The sequence below is a fragment of the Brienomyrus brachyistius genome, chromosome 18 (assembly GCF_023856365.1).
Source record: "Brienomyrus brachyistius isolate T26 chromosome 18, BBRACH_0.4, whole genome shotgun sequence".
In the NCBI taxonomy this organism is placed as follows: Eukaryota; Metazoa; Chordata; class Actinopteri; order Osteoglossiformes; family Mormyridae; genus Brienomyrus; species Brienomyrus brachyistius.
The window spans coordinates 5794281-5807231 of record NC_064550.1 but is presented as its reverse complement, the minus strand read 5'-3'; the positions used below and the strand labels follow the sequence as shown (position 1 = coordinate 5807231).

General features: G+C 38.7%; 1 protein-coding gene across 4 annotated transcripts in view; it reads right to left on the bottom strand.

The window, feature by feature from the left end:
- The window catches only part of LOC125713357 (protocadherin-19-like), a 56716-nt gene that overhangs the window by 28326 nt on the left and 15439 nt on the right, over window positions 1-12951 (bottom strand). The window lies entirely within an intron of this gene.

Below are 12951 nucleotides of genomic sequence, written 5' to 3'. Positions count from 1 at the left end.
ATGTTATCATTCTCTATAAACTCTAAATGCAGAAAAATGTGGAAATCCCAGGTGGGTGGTTGTTTCTGAGATCTCCGTACCACCAGGCCTGGCACCAAAAATGACAACACTTTTAAAATGACTGGACTCATGTGTCTTTGTAATACTTAGCCACACAATGGACTTCTCAACGCTCTATCTATCTATCTATATCTATCTATCTATATCTATATCTATCTATCTATCTATCTATCTATCTATCTATCTATCTATCTATCTATCTATCTATCTATCCATCCTTTCATAGACTGCCCCCATGTCAGTTTACCCTGCATAAGACATAAATGTTTGTGGTCTATCTCTGAAATCTCTTGCCAAAGTTGGCGGCATAGGGTTCCAGTTGTGATTTTTTTGTTGTGGGTAATCTCCAGTCCCAGTCAAATAGATAAGGAGATGATACTCTGAATATGTGCATATGGACCTCATGTGTTTCCCCATCATATTAACACCAATCAGGGTACTATCAGTGGTCACAGCAAGAGTCAAGCCATTTCAAATCACGAGGCGTTTTAAAATCTACAAATATTTCCAAACTGCTAGACACCCCCCTCCGGTATGTCCCTCTCCATGAGCTCTTAGGTTTTAAGTTTCTTTGATCTTCACCTTCCATTCAACAGGAACCAAAGCACACAATGACAAGCATCTGTGGTTACGGAAGTCGAACCGTCACCTTCACGTCTTTTTCTTGATGTGTTTTGACATTTTCATAAGACATGTCATGTGGTTTTTGTATTCAATTGACAATGGTGGTTTTGACACAGTATCTTGTAACTCATGTAGCTCAGTCCATCAGAAGTCTTTGAAACATTTTTTTTCCCAACAATGCGGGTTGGATATCCTTGCAGTTTACTGATATAAGGTATGAGGTGATAGCCTTTTGGTCATAGAATGAATACTAAACATTTCATGTTAGTCCTGAGAACAGAATGACGACAAAAGCTCTCAGCCACATCGCTTTGTCAAGTGGTTCTGCTCTTTTTCACAATGGGAAGATGACTCCGGCTCCGTTGGATACTGGTATATACTGGGAGCAAGGATTTACATTATCTCTGCATCACATGCATGCAATGTATGCTTTTAAAATTAGCTATTGCCTTTAAAATGTGAGTATTACATTCATTTCCCAAAAGCCTATGCAGTTCAGGGTGACAGTCAGCCTAGGAACCAGAGGGCACTAGGCTTGCGGATACCCAAGCACACAGACATAGCTGGGGAGCATACCCTGGGCAGGATACTCTGAGGAGGATGCCCTGGGCAAGATCCCCTGGGCGGGATACCCTGGGCAAGATCCCCTGGGGAAGATCCCCTAAAGTAGATACCCTAAGGAGGATACCCTAAAGTAAATACCCTAAGGAGGATACCCTGGGGAGGATACCCTAAAGTAGATACCCTAAGGAGGATACCCTGGGGAGGATACCCTAAAGTAGATACCCTAAGGATGATACCCTGGGGAGGATCCCCTAAAGTAGATACCCTAAGGAGGATACTCTGGGGAGGATCCCTTAAAGTAGATACCCTAAGGAGGATACCCTGGGGAAGATCCCCTAAAGTAGATACCCTAAGGAGGATACCCTGGGGAGGATACCCTAAAGTAGATACCCTAAGGAGGATACCCTGGGGAAGATACCCTAAAGTAGATAACCTAAAGAGGATACCCTGGGGAGGATCCCCTAAAGTAGATACCCTAAGGAGGATACCCTAAGGAGGATCCCCTAAGGAGGATCCCCTAAAGTAGATACCCTAAGGAGGATACCCTGGGGAGGATACCCTAAAGTAGATACCCTAAGGAGGATACCCTGGGGAGGATACCCTAAAGTAGATACCCTAAGGAGGATACCCTGGGGAGGATACCCTAAAGTAGATACCCTAAGGAGGATCCCCTAAAGTAGATACCCTAAGGAGGACACCCTGGAGAGGATACCCTGGGGAGGATACCCTAAAGTAGATAACCTAAGGAGGATACCCTGGGGAAGATACCCTAAAGTAGATAACCTAAAGAGGATACCCTGGGGAGGATACCCTAAAGTAGATACCCTAAGGAGGATACCCTGGGGAGGATACCCTAAAGTAGATACCCTAAGGAGGATCCCCTAAAGTAGATACCCTAAGGAGGACACCCTGGAGAGGATACCCTGGGGAGGATACCCTAAAGTAGATAACCTAAGGAGGATACCCTGGGGAAGATACCCTAAAGTAGATACCCTAAGGAGGATACCCTGGGGAGGATACCCTAAAGTAGATACCCTAAGGAGGATACCCTGGGGAAGATACCCTAAAGTAGATAACCTAAAGAGGATACCCTGGGGAGGATCCCCTAAAGTAGATACCCTAAGGAGGATACCCTGGGGAGGATACCCTAAAGTAGATACCCTAAGGAGGATACCCTGGGGAGGATACCCTAAAGTAGATACCCTAAGGAGGATACCCTGGGGAGGATACCCTAAAGTAGATACCCTAAGGAGGATCCCCTAAAGTAGATACCCTGGGGATATGCACACTATGGACAATCTAGAGTTTCACTTTACCTAACCTCATGTCTTTGACTTGCTGCAGGAAACTAACACCCAAATGATGGAAAGAACATGCAAACTCCATACACCGAATGGAGGCTGGATTCAAAGCCCTAATCATGATGATTGGGATTCCAAACCACAAAGTCATTGTTTTTCCCTGGATATACATAGTAAACTATAATATGCATTATTCTGACATTATAGGCATAACTATTTCATCATGCTAGACATCATTGTAAATGTGTTCCCTTACATCCTACAAATGAATAGCAGATACGGTGATTTAAAGAGAATCGGCAGACTGGCATGTCCATATTTGTTTCCTTAAGCGGTTCCCTGGCTATATTCTCCCCTGTCACTAAGGTGTTGCTGAACTGAATTCCTGCTTTCTAGTGGAGTGAGTGGGCCAAGACAACTCTGTCATTATTTGTAACATATTCCAGCTAGAAAACATGGTTTTGTCAAGAATATAGTTAAGGACAACTTGCCAGAACACATTATGTTCGTACACTGCTCCACATAAACAAAAAACTGAGTCACTTCTTTTCAACTTCCTTTCATGCCCAGTAGTCTGCTACTCTTTGCGTCATTACATTCAGAATTGGGTACTGCTTTGTATTATGACAAAATTTTGTATAACAGTCCACCCACAATATCTGATTTTTCATTAAAACTTAATGATTACAGGATGCCTATCGCTTCAGATGTTCTGTATTACTCTGCTTGACCCCTCCTTCTCACTCGTGCATCGTTGTGTCCAAATTATTATTTACTGTCGGATGAGAATTTGCTTTATGAGTAGTGGCTCATGCTTAATGCATGAATGTTGCTGACAGCTACCTCTGAGTACATTTGAAACTGGGTCTTGTTTCACTTCTGGCCATACAGTGGTTTCATTTCAAGACTGGGTATAAGGGCACATTTTTCAGGGTGACCAGTGTTTGGTTGGTATTTAACAACCCAAAGTTTAGTAACTGATGCAAGTAAATGTCTGTGACTTCTGTGCCATTTGATCGCAGTTGGACAGAAGCAGACAGTGAATCGTGCTGTCACACTGATTGCTGAAGGGGAGACTGTAAACTGAGGGCTGGATAGGAGCCGGGGGGGGGAGGGGATTGGGGGGGGCGACTGCACTGCTCATGCTGACGGACTTCTCTACTGCACATGACTACAATCAGATCATCTCAGATCATTTCAGACAGCTCGCCCTGCAATCTGATTCGTCTGCCTTATAGAAGACTGGCTCTATGGTCCTTATACAGGTGTATTCTTTGTGTTTGCAATTCAAGAAATATACATATGGGCTATTGGTACATATGTGCGTGTGCATTTACTAAGCATGCATAGGATAGGTTTCTTGTCCTCGCAATTTGACAATGATGCCATATTAAGGTACGTTTAACCTATTCAATAAAAATACATGCAAATAACAATGTGAAGAGACACACAAACAAACAAAGATTAGGTGTGCTTCATACACTGTCTAACCACAGAACAGCAGCCGAATCTCCCATCAGAGTAACTTTATATGCATATGCCCTAGTTTAAAACTTCATAACTGAGTAATGGAAAAACTGGGCGAAGACACTGTGATTATACTGGATCCTCGGGTCATAAATAATGCGTATGATGGGTCCTGAAAGCTTCCTGCATCCGGTTCCAGAAAAACCCTAAATAATGCAATGAGATGTGGTTTTGCATATCAAAACAGGCTGAGAAAATAAAAACTTGGTTTTTGCGAAGCATAAATTGGCTTGATTTTCTCTAATCCCCTCGATGTCTAAACCAAAGAGTGCTTACTTCCTATAGGCGGGAGCTCAGGACTCATCGTCTGGATGTTTGGGAAATAAATTTGAGTACCTCATCCCAAATCCCACAGCGTCCGTTTTGTATTACCTGAAGCAGACAGAGAACAATTCCCCAAACAGACACTGAGGTCCTGAGCAAAGCCGTAAAATTTAATCTATGCCGGCAGATTACTTGCCTGCTGATTCCCTCAGAAATGATAGCTAAGCTAAAGTTAAAAGGCTAAAGATTTTTGCCTCAGCAAAAGTTGCTTTCAAATGCACTTTTCAGCAAAAATGCGAAACTAAAACTGTTATTTTGAAATGAATGTTTATGTGTATGATTATTCAACCCGAAAAGCACAAGCAGGCTGCCTATAAACAGCTGCTGAATTTTCAAATTCAGAAAATATAATCTACACTAAGTCAATGTAAAAATAAAAATGAAATGAAATGCACACTATAATATAGAACTAGGCAGTATTTTTTAAAAACAGATACCACATGACATGGTCACATACTGTATTTGCATACAGACTACTCTGAACTATTTTTTTCTCTCCTTGTACCTGCATTTTAAAGATTTTCTTACTGCAGATTCAACAACACGATATGTCAAACCAGCCAACAACATCATTTTGAAAGCAATTCTTCTTGTCATGCAGTTTTCTTGGGGGCTTTCATGAGGATGTGGTATCTTTTTATGGGTCTTTTCTATGAAGAGTTGCAAAATCCCATCACTCAGTCTGAGGAGAAAGCCATCCTGCACAGGCCAATCTCACCAGAAGATGGAATGAGTTGGGCTTGTTATTGACTTATTTTACTACGATTTAAGAAAGTGCATAAGTCAGCACTACCGGTTGCATCACTACCAGTCTAGCAAGTATAAGATGCAGGCAGAACATCATCATCTTTCACTAATCCTGACATGGTGTCGATTTGATTAAACAAATTACATTCACACTGAGTCTTGGCTGGTGGAACATCACAGACACTCTGATGCAATTACAACACCCCTGGCCCACGCCCCTCAGGTACATTTAAGAGAAAGTTTCAATCTGTTCCTAGAATTGGAAACTTATTTTTACAAATGTTTTTTAAGCTTTTGCTAAAATAGGGTAAATAAATTATTTAAGAAACCATGAAAGCTATTAAATTAATAAACACAATGATACATCCAATGCCAGCCCAACATCCCTTACAGCATGTCTAGGTTTATTTTCTGCATATGCCAGTAACGCTCTCAGATTAATACTTAGTAATTTATATCTGATTTACAGGGCTTAGTGTAATTGTTTTTTAAAAAAATACTGCTGATCCTGATAAACTTGAAGTGACAGAGGAAATTAAGACATGATTATAAACAGTATACTAATGTGTCTATGTACTTTTCGGGAGGTAATCTTTTCCTTTCCCAAAGGAGCAGATTCTCCATCCTGTGTGCCGTTCACGAGAGGCCCTCTGTACCTACAATCACACATCACATCACACAGAGGCTGGATGACTGCTAGCTATTGTCCATGAAGCTCCGACAGCCAGGCATCAGAAAAGAAACACTTAACAAGCAGCTGCTGAGACGAACAAAGCCTTAAATTTGATAGCGTTCTCTCTGTCTTTTCTCATCACAAAATACTACTGATTTCATGAAATCCTACATAGAGCACAGAGTGTATGTGCTATGTAGCTGCTAATACAGCTTTTGATATTTGTAGTACTGTAATAATACTGTGTGTGTGAGTATATATATATATATATATATATCACTGGCCAATTTATTAGGAACACTGATATATTTGTGATATGGCATGGTTGTTGGTGCTCTTGTTGGTGTATTTCAGAAACTGCTCATCTCTTCGGATTTTCCTGGGACACTCTCTTCAGCTTGATTACTTCAACTGTTGCCTCCAGATATACCAGTCGAGCATCACTTAAATGCCACAGAGTATTGCTGCGTATCATCTACATCCCTTTATGGCCGCTATTTATCTATTTTCTGATGTCTACTTCCATCAGGATGATGCAACACAAAGCAGCAGGCACCTCAAACTGCTTTCATGAAAATGACAAAGATGCCAGTGTTCTTTAGTGGCCTCCCCAGAAACCTGATCTGAATCCAATAGAACACCTCTTGGATGTGGTGGAACTCAAGATTATTATTGTAAACAAACCTAAAACGATAATAAAACCTAAACTGAAATGAAAACAAACCAGTAAACTAAGTGAAATTAAATTTTAAAAAATTGCCAGATTTGCTGCTTAAACCCCTAGTGAGCAGAAATTACAATTTGTGGTTTCTCTTTTTTAACATCTATTTTTTTTATTTAAATCAAGCCTGTAAACAGGCTGTCAGCCTATACTGACCTATGAGAATTCCCTCCTCTACATAATGAACGGTAAACATAGTGTTTCAGTGTCTGAAACTGCTGAGCTCCAGGAAATTTCACAGGAGACACAATGACGCGCATTTAAAAAAAACGGAGAAAATTACGTTTGTCCTTGTGTTTCAGACAAAGAGATTAAACCTGGTCGAGCTAGTAGCAAATGTGAAAGCAGAGTGTGGAACCATTTTGAGTACGGCACAAGCTCTAAGGACACCACAAATTTGCCAATACAAACATGCTTATGAAGAGGTTGAAGATTATACCATACATTATAATAAAAATGTGCGTACATTCCAGTAAACATAGGTTCATACTGCGATTAGTTGTAGGAATCAAAACCCCGACTGTGAAAACAGATCAAGTGATCTGATCATGAGTTGTATGATTAAATTATGTAGCTTAGCAACTTGAACATATAGTTTTGTTCATATGACTTCAGTTTACAGTAGCAGCATCAGGAACACCTGACGACACAGTAATAGTAGTAAGTAATAGGCTTACTCTCAACTTCAATATGACAAAAAGTGACTATAATGAAAAACAGTACCGTTACATGGAAAGAAATAGTTGGCTAACTGATGTTTGTTTTTCAATCGGTAATTGCTATCCATCGTATTAACAAAAGCAGACACATAACAGTAAATGAAATTTAACCCTCTTATATCCCTTTTATATGGAAAGCCTATTAATTGGAATTACAGTATAGATAGCATTTACAGTCATTTTAACTGACATGATAGCCAACCTGCGTCTCACAGAGACATTACAGTACAGGTAAGTCCTGAGAGTGAAAGCCTGAAAGTCCCAATTATGAGCCAATTAAATATATTTTACTGTTACTCCAGAAACAAATACTGAAGAGGCACACTTGACCTCAGAGTGGTTAGGGTGTAATTAAAGTCTGCCATAACTACGTGTCTGGCACGCATAGCTACAAACAAAAAATTGATTTATGAATGAAAGTATCAATTATAATACAATTGTAAGGTGTACTGTTACTCTTGAAACAAACATTAACGTGTGATTGTAAAAAGTAACCACAGAGAAGTTGCTTCCAGCTGTCACGTTCACAAATATTAGCCCTGAAAATGATTTATACATCACAGGTAAGACGTGGTCACACAACTGGGAGCATGGTTTACTGAAACGGAGTTGGAAATTGCATAACCGCAAAGAACAAGGACCAAGACTGAAGATAAAGTTTAGGGCATTTTTTTTTTATCACGATTAATCGCATATGTAGTCACATAGCAACACAATTTAAAAAAAAGGTTTTACAGTCTCTACATATTCAGTACTGAAATTTCTTTATTTTTTAAAGTGAAATCAGTGCTTGAAGTAGGCAGGTATTCACCGGTACACAGTACCAACACCTCATTTTTTTCTATTTCAGAGTATTAGCACCTCTCCATGCATCCGCATGCATCCACGCAATCATAGAGACAATAATGCATTACGAATTTAAAATGAAGGGTAACGTATTAACTTTGACAGCCCTAGTTAAAATTACATCCCCCAGACAAACCATAACTGCATGTGTGTCTAACGGGGCTCTCTGGCCAATACAGTTTCTCGAAAATTGAATTGGGGATTGGCTGTGGGAGTTGCTGGTTCTGTTACTCAGTTATATGGTTATACGGTTCTGTAAAATCCTTGACCCAAAGTTCAAAATGTCAGCCGTTGTAGAGTTAACCTGCTCCATGAACAGATGGCCATTGCTACGACGTGACTAAGAGAAGTGTTAGAAACATACATTGTTAAGGCTAAGCCCTTAGACTTACAATGCTCATTAGAACAGTGCCACCATCCATAATACATTTTGTGCTCCCTGTTTTCATATGAGTGCTTCCTTATTTTAACTAAACCCTGACTAAACTAAAAATTAAACTAAATTATATCGTTTCGTTATATAATTACAGAAATTATAAATTACGGTAAAATGGCCTTTGGATGCAATCATTTCAACATGGTCAGAATCTCTAGCGGATACTACCAGCCCCGTGCTGAGTGTGTTTTAACAAAGAATTTGGCTATTCTGAGAACAAAAGCTAATCCTACCCAGCATTATCATTGTGTACCTAGTAAAGTGACCGTAAGTGTATATAAACGTCAATTTTTATATACAATTATATTTGTTTCTTACAGTCGTTATATTACCTTTTATTATTCATATTTAATCACATTATGATGGTGATTATTATTATTATTATTATTATTATTATTAATAATGATAATAATAATAATAATGATGATGATAGTAATGCCTTTCCACATGACCATAACCCACTTTTTACCAATTTAGCTGCACATAATAACTGACAGTCTCCGATACGCAGCCTTGATCCATTCAGGGAAGTCACGCTAATCCTGTCTAAAGGGAAGTCTTCAGGATTACTGCTAGTCCTCCAAATTAAACCAAAAAGTCAGCTTTCTCTTTTTGCTCATACAAGCAAGAGCTTCACATGGCCTTCATAAGGGGATCCCAGAGTTTTTTTCCTCTACATGGACCAATTTTGAAGATTTAAATGACACCATAGATTAGAATTAGGGACTATGGCGGTATCCTTTGTACAAAACTGGAATATGCATGTATAAATCCTCAAAGTTTCTTTCTAAAATACTCTGTTGTGATATCTAGCCAGACAATGCGGTCAGAAAACAGTAATCAGGTAGCCTGTCCCTTTGTCCGCCTTGGTCAGCCATCCTCTTTAGATGATATTATGTGCCTTTCTTTCCAAGTGCCACAGTCAATCCCAAAGAGATCCCTTCCTCCTCAACCCCAGTAACTAGTTGCCAACACATGATTCCCACTTTTTAAATGACTATCCACATGAATAAAACATTTAATAATGATATACTGACAAAACAGAAAGAACCAGATGCTCTTTATTTAACAGTTCTGGATTTTTTTCTCTTAAATGCAAAAAAAAAGCATATTATTATATTATTACTAGATGTCTGACTCTAACTAGCTAACTAACAGCGAGGAAGACTATGAATGATATGTAGTAAAAACATGCAGAGGTCATCATACACAGAAGCAATAGTAAAGCCGTACTGAGCTATGACTAAGAAGACAGAATGCTGTTTAAGAGCCAACAATCAGGAGAGAATTTTTTGCTACTGGCTGGCATGGTCTATGTGAGTGAGTAAGCATGAATGAGTCACAGCTGACTGTTCATGTGTGCTTACTATTAATGTTCCTGTCATCTCGCTTTTGGCTAATGATCCCTCTGCACTTGTTTAGTCAGAACAGCAGAACAGGCCCCATAGTGCCTCCCTGCAGACACTACATCCACGTCATTACAGCAGCAGAACAAGTAGTCGTCTCCACATATTTTTGTTCACAATGGCACGGTTTTCGCTCCAGTTAATACTGGATTAGGAACTGCAGACATTTTGGAGGGGAGACAGGAGCAGAATCTTCTGGCAGCATTGCCAATGTTATTTATTCGCTCCATATTTTATACTACAAGACAACCCCTTACACAGACAAACCTTGTACCAACTGAAGACATAAATTCTACCAAAAGAGACGTTATGAGCATTTTTAAAAATTATAAGAAAACACAAGTAACGAGAAGTAAGAAATAAGTATTCCTGCTGGGCACTTTCCCTCTTATACCGTGAAGAAAAGTGTCAAGCTACAGCTGGTATTTTGACAGTAATGGTTAGTTCTTGCATCATTACCATCTCCTTCCGTCCATTTTTTAGCCAATTATTCTCATTTGACAGAGCTGACTTATTTTGAGAATATACTGCACCCGCAACACTATAGTGATAAATGAGACAACATTAAATAGTATAGTTGTTTTTAAGATGGCTAGAGAAATGAAAAGACATGATTACAATACCAATAGCAAATGCCTATAATGACAGCATTTGTTATTCTGAATTTATTCAAGTACATGTGTAGTTAAAACAGGCAGAGCCCAGTATGTCAGAGTGGAGGCTAGAGAATGAGATAAAGTGTGGGAGTGTTGGTTAGGATGCAGAAACGGAAGCAGCAGGTGAAACTAGACTTGCTAAAATGATAAATATCTCCCTACACAAGGCAGCCCTGCTAATTTCCTGGGTTTATAAACTGATAGGATACACAAAGCAGATCTCCAAGACATACCTATCCTGTCTTTTCATCCAGTTGTATAAGAACAAGAAAGATAGAAGACACTGTCACGTTACATTGTTTATAATTGCACACGCAGTATTGACACATTCCTACTTCAGATCATTGCTAGCCTTGCATTTGGGGAAAATTGAATCCTGTTGCTTCCAAACGTGTAAAAAATAAAATATTCTAACTCAAATCATAATTATACTTTGTTAGCATTTGGGAGAGGGGGGGGGTACTTTGAAATAAAGTCATTTCCAGATTTTAAAAAGATGTCCTCCCAATGGAAATATTTGACTCCGGACTCCTCATCTTTCAGAGGCAAACAGACAAAGAAACAGGCCCAGCTGAAAGGCACCTCCGTAAAAAGATACAACCCAAAATATCCAGAGATTCTACAATTCTACAAGAAAGCAGAAGTCAGTATGAAGTGCATGGAAGTTTTGGGTTCTGTTGAGAGGGATGACTAAACCTGCGAACTCGCCGTTAGAGATTTGGCTTTGAGCGCCTGTTTCACAGCGCTTCCGTCCGTCACCAGGCACCTTTCATGAAATGCCTTCCTGAAGTATTAACGGCATGAAGAGACCAACAAACCTTCCTTAGGAAAAGCAACTGGTCGCTATGGCTTTGTTAGGAAATATAGGCCAATCTTTTTCAATCCTATTAATTGTTCTTTGATGTCAGCAAAATCTGTGCTAATGAGAGCTGAGAAATGAAAAAAAAAAAGTGAAAAAAGACATTTAATGAAGCTACTTCCTCTCTCCTGTGGTCTGATTTCCCAAGACCATAAAATCTTTATTTTGTCCTGACAGCATATATAGTCTAAAAAAAGTTTTTGTACAACAATACAATTGTCACTGGAAACAAGCCATATTAAGTTCAGTATTGGGTACTGACACACAGACATATGTACACGAGAGCAGAAACTGGAACCACCAGTTTTCCTAAACAGCTTTCAGTTGTTAAAGACGTACCTGCAGGAAAACGAACAAAAAAAATAGGCAGGGGGATTTGAAGTTATTCTCCTGTATGTACAATGTAATAAATCTGACTACTGAGAAGCCATGTTTGTCCAAGATGAAAAATAAATTAAATGAAAAAAAAACACTGAATTAAGTTATGAAAATTACTGCTAGCTGCACTGTCGTGCTTCTCTTGTCACATAAAGATGTGTTTATACATGAAGTGTTTGTACTAACGTCTTTAATTAATACTCAAAAAACAATGGATCCTTTCACCAGCCCTGCCATCGCACAGGTTCTGTAAAAAGTAGTTTACCAAAACAAATAATGAAATTCAGAAACTCTGAAGAATGATCTGGACATACTTGGTTTTATGGATGGCATGACAATCAAACTGCAAAGGAGTTTCTCAGTTAAACACCCATGAACAAAATAAATTATTCTATTCTAAACTTTATTCTAAACTCATTTCTCTTGTAGAGGTTTTGAATGAATCTAAATAAAGTTGTTGCTGTGATTTATTACAAAACTTTTACTTCCCTGATCCTGTCGTGTGTTATCAGTGGGAAGTTGGATGGATAGATGGGCAGATATATTAATATTCATATAAAAGTGGGTTAACAGAGTTAGCACCACATTGGTATGAACTTTGAACAAAAATGAACAAAAATGACGTATTTTTGGGTAAATAAGGAAAATGGTTGTTCTATTGTCCTGTCAGTTGCCATATGTAATAAATGATGCATTTATATTGAAGTGTATCCTGTCATTCACTCATAAGTACACCTTTATAAAGCAAAAAAACACTTTCCTTCACTAATGTAAAGTTCATACCAATTTCCCTGAATATAATGAATAATCGCATGCTTTTACTATAGTCTCCACGGCTGTACTTGACAGACCACTGCATTAAACATGACCCCCCACCATTCTTTGAGCGAAAGGTATATTTTCATTTACAAATGCTATTTTATGGAAATCCAGTAAAAACCTTGTTAGTAACTGTAGCACTTCAAATCTTCTTACGTTTTTTTAGTTTTTTTCTTCTTCTATTTTTTGATCCATAAAATAAAATGCTTTCAAATAAAATCGATTTATGTTCTGAAAAAAAGAAAAGTTTGTGTGGGCACATGTGAAGTATTAAATCCCTTTATCTTTATT